We start from the raw sequence: 14,162 nt of genomic DNA on the forward strand, positions 1-14,162 counted from the left end.
AGAAGATATACAAACATAGGTTGGATTATGTGAACCAACTACTAGTTAAACGGAATTGGATTCACCTGAGGAATTACAAGAAACTATATGATAAAGGTCTTTTTTACTGTGCTTTGAAAAAAGTTCATCTGAAATGGGCCAAAGTTGAAGAGAAGATTGAAATAATATGAAAGAATTGTGTGGATTTTAGATGACATGATTGAGTCTGTGACAAAAACACTTCCATTGTTGGTAGTTTTCTATGCTTGGTGAAATTGAGAAATAATTTTTCATACAAGTACTTATCTGCATGGAAAAATCAACATAAGCGGACTTATGTGAACTGTGCCACAAATTAATTCTCCTGAAAGTACACAGTAACTATTATACACTTTTGTTTGCAAATCACGCTAGAATATATAGATCAAGGGTCTGAAGCATTGATTGATCTTGGCTTTTGTTCACGCTTAAACCACCAAGTGAATTTCCTTTCAAGTCTGACAGCTATGGCCTGTCATTTAACTTCATGCATCATTTTGCTAACATCATCTGCAATTTGACCTGTTGTTTAACTAATCACATAGAACTTTCTACCAAAAAAGTGGGCTCATTTCCACACAAACCATCCATGTTCAGTTTGCATTGATCTCCCCTTCACCAGGGCTTTAAAGTATGCTTGCACCAACTGCATGGTTACAAAGCGAAATCTTAAAGAGTTGATCATGACTACCTGGGTTATCTTTTAAGAGTTGATAATTACTACCTGGGATATCTGTGAAGAGGTGATCATGACTACCTGGGATAACTTTTAAAGGTCATCATGAATATCTGGGATATCTTTTAATAGTTGGTGATCATGAATATCTGGGATATTTTTAAAGAATTGATCATGACTACCTAGGATATCTTTGAAGAGGTGATCATGAATACCTGAGATATTTTTGAAGAGGTGATCATGAATATCTGGGATATTTTTAAAGAGTTGATCATGACTACCTAGGATATCTTTGAAGAGGTGATCATGAATACCTGAGATATCTTTGAAGAGTTGATCATGACTGCCTGGGATATCTTTGAAGAGGTGATCATGACTACCTGGGATAGATATCTTTGAAGAGGTGATCATGAATAACTGGGATATCTTTGAAGAGGTGATCATGAATACCTGGGATATCTTTTAAGAGGTGACCATGCATACCTGGGATAACTTGAAAGAGTTTATCGTGACTACCTTTACCTGGGATATCTTTGAAGAGTTCATCATGACTACCTGAAGGTGGTATAAACTAACCATCTGCTTTTTGCAAAATGGAACTAGATATTTCACCAACAAGCACTTTCATGAAGTTTGGTGGAAATTGGATGAGAAATGTTCAAGTTAGAGAGCGGACAACATTGTGGAGCCGCCCGCCCGCCCGCCCAATTTTGACAAATTCAGGGGGCCATAACTCTGGAGTGCCTAGAGCGATTTGGCTGGTTATCGAACTTGACCTAGATATTTCACCAACAAACACTTTCATGAAGTTTGGTGGAAATTGGATGAGAAATGTTCAAGTTAGAGAGCGGACAACATTGTGGAGCCGCCCGCCCGCCCGCCGGCCATGGGTGTTCCCATAATACGGCCATCGTAAGATGGGCGTATAAAAATGATTTTAATCATGCCTTAATACATGTAACAGATACTTTTGCAAGCTTTCTGTTGACCTTATAAGGATTGTAGTAATCACTTCATACAAGAAATCAACATTTTTAAATACTTTATTTGAAATCATAATATGAAAATAAAATAAATCCATTCAAACAAGTGCTGACACAGCAATTTGACAAATATTCTGGACAGGGTTTACTTTACACGTAAAGCCAATTGTTCAATGTTCTGTTTGCATATATAAAAGCCCATATTAGGGAGAAACATTTACAGATGTGCATCATGATGAACCCACTGGTTCAATGAACTTTTAAAAGTTTGAAGGCAAAAGCTATTACATTTGAGATGAACAGTTACCTTAAATGGAGCTTTAAGCAAAAATCTTAGCAATACACAATCGAATATAAAAGTAAGGTAAAAAAAGTTCTTAGTTTCAGCTAACTTCTCTAAAATAAATAGGGTTGGTCAGTATGCTTTTTTTCTAAAAAAAACAAGAGGCCCATGAGTGCCTATGCTCTAGTGGCATGGCTCATGTGGTTATTTTTGATCCAGAGCATGTATGTATGAGTAATAGCCAACAAACATATTGTTCACGTTTTGTGTTTGGGCTAGCTTAAAACGTTGCACATTTAACATCTGAGAACAGAAAGTGTTGTAAGCAGATTAGTTGCATGAACTACTAGTATTCTAATATGTGCCAAGTAAAGGTCATCTGAGGAGAATAAAATTTGCTACAAAACTGTACTATTGGTCAAAATTTCATTTTTGTAGCTTTAAAAGGACAAAATGGATGGTGGCCCCGGCCCAGGGCATATAATTTCAACTGTTTTGCTAGACGGTCTACATATAATTGCTCCACAACAAATATCAAAGATATGAGCCTTGTGGTTTGAAACAAGAAGATTTTGAAAATATTTCTTAAAAACTTGTGACCCCTGGGGGCAGTGCCAGTTTTGACCCTAGGGGCATAATTTGAACAACCATGGTAGCAGACCACTAAAATAATCCTTATTCAAAATAACAAGGGTCTGCATAGTTGTTTCAGACCAAGATTTTCAAACATTTCCCAGTTTAGTATACCAAACCGGTGAACCCAGTGGCGTCACCAATAATGACCCCAGGGGCCTAATTTGAACAATTTTTCACATGAATTTGTGACTTTACATGTAAACTTGTCTAAAAATAGACTTCGCTCATGTAGACTTGGCTAAAAATAGCATTTTTTTTTACTTTTGAGGCCCATAATCTAGGCATGCATGGGCAGATCTGGTTTTCGAAAGGAACCAAGCTCTAATTGATATCTTAATACTGTACAAGTTTCATCTATATACAATTAAAACTGAAGACTGTACCATGTTCACAAGCAATTGTTTATAGTCGCACAGACATTCAAGGCCCATAATCTAGGCATGCATGGGCAGATCTGACTGGTTTTCGTAAGGAACCGAGCTCTATTGGATATCTAAATACTGTTTTATTGAGATACAATCATAACTAAAGACTGTATGGTGTTCACAAGCAATTGTTTACAGGCGCTAGGAAGCACATACTACGTACACATCACCATCACATCAGATATTCTGATCTTTGGCCAGTAAAGCTAAAATTAAAACCGTGATTATGTACCAAAACTACCTATATCAGGGTATATCACTATTGTATTCTTTTTAGGATATACAAGAGCTGTCATGGGGCAGTGCCCTCAACTATATGCTGCTTTGTCTTAGAAATGAATACAATAATGATAAAGGTTATATGCAATAAAGAGACAAAATAAAAATTAAGCATGAAATGCTGCAATGCAAAAAAACAACAAGTTTTCAATGATTGACAGACAAACCTAATTAATTAAGCCTTTGTTGTGCGATTAAGTTTCAATAGTTTTTTTGTTTTAGTGACCTTGATCCTATGGGCCCCGAAAGCAATTCTATGATACTTTGTATACTAAGTTTGTGGATGTATTTGATGCTGCCCTCCTCCTGGCCTGCCAACACAATGACACAGTCATGTCATTTTTATAACCAGGTTTCACTTTACAGGTTAACAAGAGCTGTCGTAAAACAGTGCGCTCTACTACGCCTCATGGAATTGGACGTAAATACAATAATAGTATGATATGTGCCTGTAAAAAGCAATAAAACAATCAAATAAAAAAAGTGAATAAGAATCACAATGTGACAAAACAAGGTTTGATTTGGTTAAGATTATAAAAATGTGCCGGTCAAAATAAAAAAATAACAAGACGCCAACGCGGCAACGCCGCATAAAGCTTGATTTTTTATTTGACAATGCAATTTTGCAAACCTAGGATTTGAGCTAATGACCTAGTATTTTTAACCAAAAAGACCCATATTTATATTTATCGGAGATATCATTCATACAAATAACCTGATCAACAGAAACTATTCCATTTGTGTGAGGAAAAACGAACATTTTATAAATACATCAGCTTTTCCAATAAGATCTGTCCCAGAGACCTAGTTTTTGACCCTAGATGACACACTTTATCATCTAAGATTTCATGTACACAAATATTTTTAAAGTTAATTAAAATTTAAATTTTTGAAAAATATGGTTAGATCTGAAATTCATGATTGGGATGTGTGTTAATAAAGTAACAATTGAATTTAGTTATTAACTGATATGGATAGCTTTGGTAAGCATAGATTTTTTTTATGACATCAGGAAAGTATTTCCTAAGATTTGACCTAGTGACCTAGTTTTTGATCTGAGGTGACCTATATTCACAAATGATTAAGACAACATGTAGACAAATATTCAAACCAAGTTTAAAAAAGATTTGACTAAAATTAATGATTTTTTTATGACTGTGGAATTCTTTCTTCTAAGATTTGACCTTGTGACCTAGGTTTTGACCGGGGATGACCCATATTATAGAACTTTTAAGATATTATGCAGACAAATATTCTGACCAAGTTTCATAAAGATTTGACAAAAATTGTTCAATTTATGATGTGGAATGATTTTCCTAAGATTTGACCTAGTGACCTAGAATTTGACCCGGGATGACCCATATTAAAAAACTTTCAAGATAGTATGCAGACAAATATTCTGACCAAGTTTCATAAAGATATGAAAAAAATGTTAAATTTATGACATGGAAATATTTTCTCTAAGATGTGACCTAGTGACCTAGAATTTGACCAAGGATGACCCATATTCATACATCTTCAAGATAACATGCCGACAAATAGTCTGACCAAGTTTGATTACCATTGGATAAAAACTCTTGATTTTATTACATAAAATGAAAACTTTAACGCAGAATTGTTAACGATAGTATAGCCCACCTATTCTTCGAATAGTCGAGCTAAAAATGCACAAATAATAATTTGCAATGCTAATAAGCTCTTGCTCAATTTCATCATGTCCCTTTCACATATGAGTTGGACTGATATATCAATCACTAAATATTAATGGTCCTAGGTCAAAGAATTCAAGGGTCATTGTGCAGAATAACCACTGTTTGCCATTACCTTCACCTTCGACCAAAAAACTCCGAAAACAATACTTGTCATGTTCTGGTCAAATATAACCTACCATTAATGTTTCATGGTGTGAAGTCAACCTACAAAATGTATTTTCAAGTTATTCAAAAATATAAATGTGTCTGTTTGAAATATAAATGTGTCTGTTTGAAAACATATGCTAAAACATATGCCCATTTGTTTTTACAATAGTGGCATAATACATATAAAACATCTTTAAGGTCAATAAATCAATGACACAATGCAGCACAAAAGAGGTCTTTTATATCACAGATTCTCTGCAAGCCAAGGTAGGGTAATTCCATCCAAAGAGCATGCAAACTGACAACAGCCTGTTGAAGAGATTTTCCTGAGGAACAATGCTGGGTATTCATTTCCTTCCTTCTGTCAGAGTAGAGACGTTTCAAACTGACAGCCTGCAATTTGAATGTACATATTTGAAAACTGTTTATATTCACAGTGACTTTTTATAATTTTTTTTACATAAAGTGATGTTACATAAAATGTTGCCCATATACAATAAAATGATTAAACAGACTATCTATCATAAACAATAAGTCTACAAGTACGGTATAAGGCCTTAAAGGGACTGTACACCAGATTGGCACTAAAAAAAGTTTTTTTTCTGTAACATATCTCAGGACAATTATTTAATAGAATGTGTTACCCTTTTATGTCATAATTGTAAAAAAAGTACAAACATGTAAAAAAAAACGTGTCACCAAAATTGAAGTCCAGTGTTGTATCAACTGTGCTACGAAGGCTTACTTCAATCAAGTGGTATATTAAAGCTATATACCTTACTTGGTAATATCATGTGATAACATCGACTAGCCAATCACGCATAAGAAATTAATTCTACTAGGTAGACATACCCAGTAATCTTTTTGAATGGAAAAATATGAAATAACTGCTAAACTTAATAAACTTGCAATTTGATCATCTGGTGCACACTGTTGCTTTAACAGCAATTAAAAAAAACACATTCATGAAACAAATTATATCATTTACTTTGCCTGTATATAATTATTTAAAACTATATTTAATTTGTTTTTAATTATGTTTCGTTTTAAATACAGAAATGCTTATGCTGAGGACTTGGAAAGTTTTATTCTTACACATGGAAGTGGTGCAGAATGTATCCATTAATAGGCAGATGTAATTCTGTAGATGTTTTCATGGCTGCTACTGATATCATGGACTCAACGGCATGGTCAACTGTTGGTCCAGGCAGCGATATATCTGCCATCTCTGTGGAAGGCTCTGGATGAAGGGCTGCAAAGGTCCATGACCAACTCCTAATAGCAAAATGAATTATTATTCAGAGTATGAAATGCTCTATTTATTGAACATGTAAATGTACATGGGTATATCATTTTTGTTCTCACTCATCAACTCAATACTCTTTAAATCATTGTTTATATTTCAATCCTGTAATTGTGTATAGACCTGTACTTGTTCATAGACATTTCCTTTAGGCCTGGCGGAAACAATAAATGTCTAATCATACAAAATTACAAACACAAAGCACAGTTTTACCAGTTGGCGTTTCAACACAGTTTGTTCTTCAACATTCCAGAAGCAAGCACGTGTAGACAGACACCAAGCACACACTTTAGGGTGATAGTGGTGGTGGTCATTTTGTGCTATTGTTCATCTAATAGCTTGTTAACTGCTACAGGTCTTTTTAGGCCAAATCTAAAAAAAATGAACATCTGTCAATTGACCTACAGTGCATGAGAAAGTCACCTTTATAGAGATATATGGTAAGAGAATTTAATTAAAAAACAGAGCTTTTAAGGTAAAGTCCAGTCAAAATCTCTAATATAAATGTGTATGGTCAGTGGAATAAGAACACAGCTGAAGACAATATACTTCCTGTCATATCAACCAGTGTTAAGTATAGATATGTACCGGGGTATATACAGTAATCTGTTAAACTACAGTGCTTTAGAACGTGTCCCAAAGCTACGATAACCAGTATAGAGATATATGGTCATTTGATAAACTACAGTGCTTTAAAACGTGTCACCCAGCTATGACTACCTGTATAAATATATATGGTGATTTGATAAACTACAATGCTTTAGAACGTGTCACCCAGCTATGATCACCAGAATAAAGATATATGGTCATTTGATAAACTACAGTGCTTTAGAACGTGTCCCCCAGCTACGACTACCTGTATAAAGATATATGGTCATTTGATAAACTACAGTGCTTTAGAACGTGTCCCCCAGCTATGACTACCAGTATAAAGATATATGGTCATTTGATAAACTACAGTGCTTTAGAACGTGTCCCCCAGCTATTACTACCTGTATAACGATATATGGTCATTTGATAAACTACAGTGCTTTAGAACGTGTCCCCCAGCTATGACTACCTGTATAAAGATATATGGTCATTTGATAAACTACAGTGCTTTAGAACGTGTCCCAAAGCTATTACTACCAGTATAAAGATATATGGTCATTTGATAAACTACAGTGCTTTAGAACGTACCCGAGCTATGACTACCAGTATAAAGATATATGGTCATTTGATAAACTACAGTGCTTTAGAACGTGTCCCCCAGCTATGACTACCAGTATAAAGATATATGGTCATTTGATAAACTACAGTGCTTTAGAACGTGTCCCCCAGCTATGACTACCTGTATAAAGATATATGGTGATTTGATAAACTACAGTGCTTTAGAACGTGTCACCCAGCTATGACTACCTGTATAAAGATATATGGTGATTTGATAAACTACAGTGCTTTAGAACGTGTCCCCCAGCTATTACTACCAGTATAACGATATATGGTGATTTGATAAACTACAGTGCTTTAGAACGTGTCCTCGAGCTATGACTACCTGTATAAAGATATATGGTGATTTAATAAACTACAGTGCTTTAGAACGTGTCCCAAACCTATGACTACCTGTATAAAGATATATGGTCATTTGATAAACTACAGTGCTTTAGAACGTGTCCCAAAGCTATGACTACCTGTATAAAGATATATGGTCATTTGATAAACTACAGTGCTTTAGAACGTGTCCCAAAGCTATGACTACCAGTATAAAGATATATGGTCTTTTGATAAACTACAGTGCTTTAGAACGTGTCCCCCAGCTATGACTACCTGTATAAAGATATATGGTCATTTGATAAAATACAGTGCTTTAGAACATATCCCCGAGCTATGACTACCTGTTAACAGATATATGGTCATTTGATAAACTACAGTGCTTTAGAACGTGTCCCAAAGCTATGACTACCAGTATGGAGATATATGGTCATTTTATAAACTACAGTGCTTTAGAACGTGTCCCACAGCCATGACTACCAGTATAAAGATATATGGTCATTTGATAAACTACAGTGCTTTAGAACGTGTCCCAAAGCTATTACTACCAGTATAAAGATATATGGTCATTTGATAAACTACAGTGCTTTAGAACGTGTCCCCAAGCTATGACTACCTGTATAAAGATATATGGTCATTTGATAATCTACAGTGCTTTAGAATGTGTCCCCCACCTATGATCACCAGTATAAAGATATATGGTCATTTGATAAACTACAGTGCTTTAGAACGTGTCCTCGAGCTATGACTACCTGTATAAAGATATTTGGTCATTTGATAAACTACAGTGCTTTAGCACGTGCCCCAAAGCTATTACTACCTGTATAAAGATATATGGTCATTTGATAAACTACAGTGCTTTAGAACATGTCCTCGAGCTATGACTACCTGTTAAAAGATATATGGTCATTTGATAAACTACAGTGCTTTAGAACGTGTCCCAAAGCTATTACTACCTGTATAAAGATATATGGTCATTTGATAAACTACAGTGCTTTAGAACGTGTCCCCCAGCTATGACTACCAGTATAAAGATATATGGTCATTTGATAAACTACAGTGCTTTAGAACGTGTCCCACAGCTATGAATACCTGTATAAAGATATATGGTCATTTGATAAACTACAGTGCTTTAGAAAGTGTCCCAAAGCTATGACTACCAGTATGGAGATATATGGTCATTTGATAAACTACAGTGCTTTAGAACGTGTCCCAAAGCTATGACTACCAGTATGGAGATATATGGTCATTTGATAAACTACAGTGCTTTAGAACGTGTCCCCAAGCTATGACTACCTGTATAAAGATATATGGTCATTTGATAAACTACAGTGCTTTAGAACGTGTCCCCCAGCTATGACTACCTGTATAAAGATATATGGTCATTTGATAAACTACAGTGCTTTAGAACCTGTCCCAAAGCTATTACTACCAGTATAAAAATATATGGCCATTTGATAAACTACAGTGCTTTAGAACATGTCCCCAAAATATGACTACCTGTATAAAGATATATGGTCATTTGATAATCTACAGTGCTTTAGAACGTGTCCCCCACCTATGATCACCAGTATAAAGATATATTGTCATTTGATAAACTACAGTGCTTTAGAACGTGTCCCAAAGCTATTACTACCAGTATAACGATATATGGTCATTTGATAAACTACAGTGCTTTAGAACGTGTCCCCCAGCTATGACTACCTGTATTAAGATATATGGTCATTTGATAAACTACAGTGCTTTAGAATGTGTCCCAATGCTATTACTACCAGTATAAAGATATATGGTCATTTGATAAACTACAATGCTTTAGAACGTGTCCCCGAGCTATGACAACCTGTATAAAGATATATGGTCCTTTGATAAACTACAGTGCTTTAGAACGTGTCCCCGAGCTATGACTACCTGTATAAAGATATATGGTCATTTGATAAACTACAGTGCTTTAAAATGTGTCCCAAAGGTATTATTTCCTGTATAAAGATATATGGTCATTTGATAAACTACAGTGCTTTAGAACGTGTCCCAAAGCTTTTACTACCAGTATAAAGATATATGGTCATTTGATAAACTACAGTGCTTTAGAACGTGTCCCCAAGCTATGACTACCTGTATAAAGATATATGGTCATTTGATAAACTACAGTGCTTTAGAACGTGTCCCCAAGCTATGACTACCTGTATAAAGATATATGGTCATTTGATAAACTACAGTGCTTTAGAATGTGTCCCCCAGCTATGACTACCTGTATAAAGATATATGGTCATTTGATAAACTACAGTGCTTTAGAACCTGTCCCAAAGCTTTTACTACCAGTATAAAGATATATGGTCATTTGATAAACTACAGTGCTTTAGAACGTGTCCCCAAAATATGACTACCTGTATAAAGATATATGGTCATTTGATAATCTACAGTGCTTTAGAACGTGTCCCCCACCTATGATCACCAGTATAAAGATATATTGTCATTTGATAAACTACAGTGCTTTAGAACGTGTCCCAAAGCTATTACTACCAGTATAACGATATATGGTCATTTGATAAACTACAGTGCTTTAGAACGTGTCCTCAAGCTATGACTACCTGTATTAAGATATATGGTCATTTGATAAACTACAGTGCTTTAGAACGTGTCCCAATGCTATTACTACCAGTATAAAGATATATGGTCATTTGATAAACTACAGTGTTTAAGAACGTGTCCCCGAGCTATGACTACCTGTATAAAGATATATGGTCATTTGATAAACTACAGTGCTTTAGAACGTGTCCCCGAGCTATGACTACCAGTATAAAGATATATGGTCATTTGATAAACTACAATGCTTTAGAACGTGTCCCCCAGCTATGACTACCAGTATAAAGATATATGGTCATTTGATAAACTACAGTGCTTTAGAACGTGTCCCAAAGCTATTACTACCTGTATAAAGATATATGGTCATTTGATAAACTACAGTGCTTTAGAACGTGTCCCCGAGCTATGACTACCTGTTAAAAGATATATGGTCATTTGATAAACTACAGTGCTTTAGAACGTGTCCCAAAGCTATGACTACCTGTTAAAAGATATATGGTCATTAGATAAACTACAGTGCTTTAGAACGTGTCCCAAAGCTATGACTACCTGTTAAAAGATATATGGTCATTAGATAAACTACAGTGCTTTAGAACGTGTCCCCCAGCTATGACTACCAGTATAAAGATATATGGTCATTTGATAAACTACAGTGCTTTAGAACGTGTCCCAAAGCTATGAATACCTGTATAAAGATATATGGTCATTTGATAAACTACAGTGCTTTAGAAAGTGTCCCAAAGCTATGACTACCAGTATGGAGATATATGGTCATTTGATAAACTACAGTGCTTTAGAATGTGTCCCAAAGCTATTACTACCTGTATAAAGATAAATGGTCATTTGATAAACTACAGTGCTTTAGAACGTGTCCCAAAGCTATTACTACCAGTATAAAGATATATGGTCATTTGATAAACTACAGTGCTTTAGAACGTGTCCCCAAGCTATGACTACCTGTATAAAGATATATGGTCATTTGATAATCTACAGTGCTTTAGAATGTGTCCCCCACCTATGATCACCAGTATAAAGATATATTGTCATTTGATAAACTACAGTGCTTTAGAACGTGTCCCAAAGCTATTACTACCAGTATAACAATATATGGTCATTTGATAAACTACAGTGCTTTAGAACGTGTCCTCGAGCTATGACTACCTGTTTAAAGATATATGGTCATTTGATAAACTACAGTGCTTTAGAACGTGTCCCAATGCGATTACTACCAGTATAAAGATATATGGTCATTTGATAAACTACAGTGCTTTAGAACGTGTCCCCGAGCTATGACTACCTGTATAAAGATATATGGTCATTTGATAAACTACAGTGCTTTAGAACGTGTCCCCGAGCTATGACTACCTGTATAAAGATATATGGTCATTTGATAAACTACAGTGCTTTAGAACGTGTCCCAATGCTATTACTACCAGTATAAAGATATACATGTATGGTCATTTGATAAACTTCAGTGCTTTAGAACCTGTCCCCGAGCTATGACTACCTGTATAAAGATATATGGTCATTTGATAAACTACAGTGCTTTAGAACGTGTCCCAATGCTATTACTACCAGTATAAAGATATACATGTATGGTCATTTGATAAACTACAGTGCTTTAGAACGTGTCCCAATGCTATTACTACCAGTATAAAGATATACATGTATGGTCATTTGATAAACTACAGTGCTTTAGAACGTGTCCCAAAGCTATTACTACCTGTATAAAGATATATGGTCATTTGATAAACTACAATGCTTTAGAACGTGTCCCCGAGCTATGACTACCCGTAAAAGATATATGGTCATTTGATAAACTACAGTGCTTTAGAATGTGTCCCCCAGCTATGACTATCTGTATAAAAGATATATGGTTATTTCATAAACTACAGTGCTCTATAACGTGTCCCCGACCTTTGATCACCAGTATAAAGATATATGGTCATTTGATAAACTACAGTGCTGTAGAACATGAGGCCCAGCTAGGACTACCATTATAAAGCCAATTGTCATTTGTTTAACTTGTTTAGGTTAGTTTAGGTTAAATGTCACTACATTTTGTTAAGGTCAAAATTCAGCTCATTCCCACCAAATCACTGTGAAATGGATGTGCTTTGCTGAAAAAAATGATTTGCAAGCATCAATAGTTAAATAATGCATAAAATTTGGAAATATTTAATACCGTCTTCCCAAAATTCTTCGTACTAGAGTCAGGCACAAATTATCTTGCATTTCCAGCTCCTGGATTTTCCTTAAAGCCTCTTCCAAGGTTTTACAAACCAGCATTTTTGTTCGCTGTGGTGTACAGTACTCGAATGTGTTTTACACAGATATCAATGACCATTGTGTAAACACGCACATGCCTAAATCCGCACTGTCGTTTATCAAAATCCATACTGTATTTAATTTTTACGATTATGGTTATAGATAATGGGTTTCTTTACTTTCGTTTTAATAAGTTTCCAGAATGAATAAAAAATGTAGTAAGGAAGGTATTGCACAATGTTTTGTAAACATATCAATACTTCCAGAACTGTTTTCAGGTCTAGGTCTACAGTAGTAGGGTCTTTGACATTAATGAAATATAGATATATGAGGTGGTCAATACTAAACTGCTGACCGATTAGCTGACCATATAGAAATAGAAGAGAGTTGCTGACCAATTGCTGACCATATAGACAAAGAAGGAAAACACATGACAATTTTATTTTTGATATTTAAGATTTTTCAAGACATATTATGTTAAATTTATTTTATATACTCCTTATAGTGTAAGAATAATTTAATCAATCCTTGGCAACGCTTTCACATATTGTAACACCATAGGATGTATATCCTGGTTTGCCTGGTTACACAGCGATACTAGTCCAAAAAAAAAAGAAAAAAAGAGAACAATAACAACAACAGTTGGACACATATATACATGTATAACACACTTTTCTTTATCTTATTTTATTTCTTATTTTTTATTATTGAATATCGCTGTTGTATTATAAACAAGAAAAAAAAAAAATTCACTCAAAGGAGAAAGAAAAAAAGAAAAAGAAAACAGAAAAAAAATCCAGGCAAACGCACTGAGGCATAGTCCTCAGTGCAAACCAGCATATACCGCCCCCATCTCTGGTGGGGGTGGTTTAGGAAACTAACTAGTGAGAAATCTGTCATTTAAAAAAAAAATCTCACTAGCTAGTTGTTATAATGCCAAGGATACGTTGTATATATAAACACTTACTATTGTAAAGAATTTTAAAATTTAGACATCTTTTTTAAAATGTAGGCTGAGCCTAAAATGTTTGTATATGATGTATTTGAAGTGTTTGATTTTAATGCGTATGTGATAGATTCTTAAGATATTATTTAAATATTGGATTATTAACCAGAGATTTATACATACTGTGTAGGAATATTTATATATACAGTCCAAAGCACCCACGCTACGATTAAAGACGAGATGTTTTAAATGTTATTAAATCTGTAGAAACACTGTAAAACGTAGCGTGCTCGCCAAATGGGTATAACCCGATGGCGAGGGTAAATAAGCTCCCCCCCCCCCGCCGTATTTTTCATTATTTTTCTGTAATTAG

At 34.8% G+C, this 14,162-nt stretch overlaps 1 long non-coding RNA gene across 1 annotated transcript; it reads right to left on the reverse strand.

Annotated features, from left to right (window-relative positions):
* Window positions 1-1,732: 1,732 nt before the first annotated feature.
* LOC128236727 (uncharacterized) lies at window positions 1,733-12,899 on the reverse strand. Its single transcript, XR_008261423.1, has 4 exons — window positions 12,761-12,899; window positions 6,676-6,834; window positions 6,255-6,434; window positions 1,733-5,552 (listed from the first exon to the last, which is right to left on the reverse strand). It is a non-coding gene; the product is annotated as an uncharacterized LOC128236727 (long non-coding RNA).
* Between the last annotated feature and the right edge of the window lie 1,263 nt (window positions 12,900-14,162).

Source organism: Mya arenaria, chromosome 6 (genome assembly GCF_026914265.1).
Source record: "Mya arenaria isolate MELC-2E11 chromosome 6, ASM2691426v1".
NCBI lineage: Eukaryota > Metazoa > Mollusca > Bivalvia > Myida > Myidae > Mya > Mya arenaria.